At 39.5% G+C, this 5,013-nt stretch overlaps 1 long non-coding RNA gene across 1 annotated transcript; it reads right to left on the bottom strand.

Moving 5' to 3' along the window:
- Positions 1–3,641: 3,641 nt before the first annotated feature.
- On the bottom strand, positions 3,642–4,567 carry LOC149800618 (uncharacterized). Its single transcript, XR_016420414.1, has 2 exons — positions 4,505–4,567; positions 3,642–4,149 (listed from the first exon to the last, which is right to left on the bottom strand). It is a non-coding gene; the product is annotated as an uncharacterized LOC149800618 (long non-coding RNA).
- Positions 4,568–5,013: the final 446 nt, after the last annotated feature.

Raw genomic sequence — 5,013 nt, 5'->3', positions numbered from 1 at the left:
ACGTCAGCTTGTATTTCACGCATATCGTTGGATGTTTTATTAACAAGGTCATGTCGGTAACTTGCACCATCAAGACCATTTACGGGTGCTTCACCAGGCCTTGGATGGTAGTTTAGATTCCAATCGTATATCAAGTTGTGCACCAGACCCTCGGCAATTTTATCCAGGTATGTTTTACACTAAAATATTTACTTTGTAGTGTTGCTGGTAAGTGTGTTACTGCGGCAACTAAACCTTTTTAAACATGAAAGGTCTAATGAACATGAAATTCTTTGATTCACACGGGCACAACTTCCAGAGACTGCAGAGCTTCCATTTCGTGTTTGAACAAGCGTTGCATTTGCAGTACTAGTTTTCATGCGAAAAATTCGCACACTGTGTGTGTGTGTGTGTGTGTGTGTGTGTGTGTGATTTGGATTTGTAACGTACCTTTAACAATTTTGCAGTCATATCGCTACGATGTCTGCAGTGTGGCAGTTTATAGAGATGTCTAGCACTCAGGCATCATGCCGCAGACATGTATCATCACGTCCCACCCAGTCACATTATCCTGACACCAAGCCGATCAATCCTAACACTTAACCTCTTAATGCTGAGCGCCTAGTGAGGCAGCTGTTAGTACCATTTTTATAGGTCTTTGGTTGACTCGACCTGGGTTCAAACCCGCTGCCTTCCGCATCCGAAGCAGACGTTCTAACCACTAGGTCACCGGAGCGGTCACACAATATGAATACATTATATTATATGCAACAATAACGTGATCGATTTCTCTGCACAAACAGTACATAAAAGCCACTCAAGCATAATTGTGATGGAAACAAAGATGTGTTTCGAAATTCAGTTCCCGTGCTAATTATCTGACCTGCTGGATCAGGAAAAAAGCAACTTTAGCTGATTGTTGAATGTGAGTTTAAGATGGGTAACATGGGCTCGCATGTATGTGATTGCACCGTCGGTAAGAACAGTTTTCGGTTGGCCTAACGAAATTCCAGAACACAAACTACGTTTCATTCATTCATTCATATTATATCGCGGCTGATATTGTCAGAGTTACTTCAACGAGTTCAGTCAAATTAACCTGTGATGGGATGGGTGACAATGATGAAGGCACATCTGAGACGACAGGCTTAGCTGTTCAGGGTTTTATACTGTTTTCACCAACTATATAACTAGGTGATTTGATACCAATTACTCCAGCATCACATGTATATCATTCATATCATAATAACCTTTGACATAATTTTGTTTACACCTTTGGGTCAAGACGGGCACGTTGTAGATCTTCGAGGTTAAATATTCATGATACATCTGTACATCAAAGATCGAATAGATGTTTAATATGACAGTCGAACTTTGATGTGTAATTCAAGTACGTGTTGTTAGTACGTGAAACCCCATTTACACGACATATTATTGAACTGGCCTTGTTGATATTGTTCAGGGTTTGTTCACGAGCAAATAATACCTTGCTAGGGATCCAAAACAATAAAATGCAAATCGCATGTGCAACACACTTCTATGCTTCTTCTTTGTGCGGCCTTCTTAGAAATTAATGGAAAACGTGTTCAAGACAACGTTTGCAATACTGATTATCCCGCCAATACAACAATTAGATTTGTTAGCGGAATCATGACGTTGTTCAACAACGCGCGTTATTCCCTCGACGGAAAGGAAATCGATTCAATTCTTGGCAAGTCGACATTTCCACGAAGATTCCTGGACACGCCAGATACAGTAATTATTACACGAAAACAGCTTGTACTACCATGATGTTTATCAAGGATACATCTGATAATGCTGATTCCCAAATGCATACAACATCTTTTGTTGTGGCATCTTTTGCGTCTGCTAACACAGCCGTAGTCCTTGCCGATAGCAACGTTGTGCGTGGTAGATTCTTTCTGCGTCGAGGACAACTTCATAGAAACTCATTACGATTTTCGGAAACAATTCACCTTAGTCACACATTTGATGTTTGTAGAGATGTTCGCAAGGTTATTTTGGAGACCAATCATAGTCACATTAACCCGTAAGAACAACTGCAACGATAAAATTTGGCATGACGCAATTATTGCTGATGGTATAGTTATGTTGGAAACCTGTGTTATCCCCTTCTCTGTTTACAGAATCAAACTTGTTGTTCATGCAGCTGGGAATTGCATCAAAGCTGTCGTTTCTCAAACATGCTACAAATGAACATACACACCACGTACTATTGGGGGGGGGGGGCAGTTTACATGGCGAATAAGTACCTAAAGTGGCCTTACTGCACCAAAAACATGTTTTGTCGCTTTTCAAACTACAAATCGAGACGATGGCCAAACCCGTGGTAAGATGATATCTGGCAGCTTAGAAGTGAATGATGTTTCTCTGTTTTTAAACAATCACGTGCATATCACAATCTGTGGTGTGGTCGTATATGGACCGACATCGAAACGTCGTCACTCGTTTGCAAACTTACCATCTCGACTTCATTACATTGCTCCTGACCTTTTCTTTATTGAAGTACGTAGAGTTATATAGACAGTCCATTGTGTATTTTCATGCACGTATCGGTGACGCTGGATCCGCTGGTGATTCTTTCTGACAAGACTACTGTCGTTGGAAGGTGCGGGTAGTCGAATGAAGGCCCTTGATGTGCCTGTGGAGAATTCACATAGTAATTGATATTGCTGATGTAGGGTTTAACGCCATTTTTCAGCACAAGATAGGTTATACATGGTGTATAAATGGTGTAAGAAGAACCCAGAAAAAACCCGGAAAGAACCTCCGACCCACGAGAAGCTACTGGCAAGCTTTCTCACGTACCCACACTGACCGAGCCCGAGACTCAAACTCATGCAGACAGATGAGATGGTAGGTATCCGTAACGGTGAGCGCTTTAGACCACTCGGCCATTCGGTAGTGTAAATGAACCTACTATATTTTCACATAACAACGTCCTATCGACCTTAGTGAAAAATATGCAATAAAACCAATTGTGGGGTAACATTGAAACGTTCTCAAATAATTTAACCAGAAATGACCCAGTGTGGTTCACCCAAACAAAACTTAATCTGCTGAATGATGACAAACAGAAATACTTCCGTGATATTGAAATTATTTGTAAAAAAGAGTTGATACAATTGCTAGAAACTGGTTGAATATTTCTATTCCTTGCACCTTTTTCAGCATTGTTAGCGGCAGCAACTCCAACGGTTGTAAAAGCGGCAGCCTTTGGGGCTGTACAACAGCATCAGGAATGGCTTTGAAAAAGGCGGTCGGGGTCGCATAGCGTCTTTAAACGAATTAAAACGGAAAAGACCTTTGATTAACAAGAAAAAGCCATCGAATTCGGGAAGAGGTCGTCGATTACGCGGTACAACATACAGAAGATCAAGCGTCCAGTAACAAGTCTTGATTTACTCACGATGGTAAAAACGGTTCAACATTTTCTTGGCGTCTTTATGCGAAATTAACTCGCATCGATGGTGGTACACACACCTGAAACCGGCATTGTTAAGCTGGATTTGACAACAGAACATGTCAATCGTTGGGTTGCGTATGTGGTGACACCAATGATTTATTGTATTAGACTCATATGGACTTGCGCGACTACGTGAAGTTCTTAATTATTTAAATTATTTAACTCAACACGGACATAGTCGTCTACTATTATTTTATTCAACTTTAACAATTCAAGCTCATCTGAAAGGGCCAATATGTGATTATTGTGTTGCTGTAGTGTTGCGTGCAACTGTGGGAAGTAGAACTTCCTCAGCATCAAATCCTCAAGTGCTTATTGATTTTACATTAATTCCGTTTAATATTATGCAAAATGTCTTAACATTTACGACCGTTACTCAGCCTGACGTGGTGCTGATGTTGATACAAACAGGTCTGCCACCAAAGCGAATTTGATTAAATTTAAGTAATTGTGTTATTGGTTTTGATCCAGGTCAACTTGTGATTTTTCAAACTGGTAAACTGAAAGCATCTAAAGTGGACATCCAAGATATTGTTGTCAAAGGCGCTGTCGCAAAATCCTGGCTGACATCACTGGAAACGTTGAAATTAGACGGGGTCTCTCAACCTGGCCTTAACAAAGTGGTTCATGTGACTGGGGCTCCCGTGTCCCGAAGTTCTTATGACGTCTCAGATACGTCCACCCTTGCGACAGAAAATGTGAAATATTTACATTGCAATTGATCTATACAAGTGCAGTGCAACATAATAGCATAGTATATTCAACTCGTTAGTGTTGCATACTTCAGAATGAGTTGCAATCAATATATCTGATAAACATAATAGTCTGTAGGGTACAATGAAATACGTAAATAGTTAAAACAATCTACTAGAATGAGTTGTAATGAATAAAATAGAGTCCTCAATACACAGTTCCTTTTCAATATAAAGTAAACAAAAAATGTCTTACCTCCCAAAAGTATAATTCCCAGCTCTACGCAGTTACAACACTTTGCCCGATATTATTCAAAATGCTAAATGAAATAAAGAATTTTCATACCTTAATTTGGCCACTCTAAATGTACAGGTTTGAGTTCCTGTCCAGTAATTGTACTTGTGACGGCCAAAGTTGTACAGTGCATATGGTAGCTTTATACAGACACTTTGCTGATATCATGAAGTGCACGAGCTTCTCGCCTTGTGAGAACTATTACACCATTACCACGGTAATTTTGCTTACATGAGTTTGAATTCTACAGTTAACTTCGGCTGATGCGATTTTAGCACATTCGACTTCGGATAATATATTTTCAGGTCTTTTAATTATACTAAAAGTCTAAACTTATTTAATGCATTAATAAAATAAGTCAATAATTTTAAGACTATTGTAACACATAGCTGTAATTTCATTGCTGAATGAAAAGGTCAACAAAAGGTGACTTCGTATATGTGCCAATTAGACCTTTATTTGAATCCCATTAGTATATACCTATACGAGTGTGTTCATGGCAAACAGTATACTGAGCCTAGAACGACATAACTTAACTACTATTCTATGTATGGCATATA

Source organism: Sinohyriopsis cumingii, chromosome 4 (assembly GCF_028554795.1).
Source record: "Sinohyriopsis cumingii isolate HCF-2022 chromosome 4, ASM2855479v2, whole genome shotgun sequence".
Lineage (NCBI taxonomy): Eukaryota > Metazoa > Mollusca > Bivalvia > Unionida > Unionidae > Sinohyriopsis > Sinohyriopsis cumingii.
Note: the sequence above shows the minus strand (reverse complement) of the source record. Positions and strands in the feature narration are given on the sequence as shown.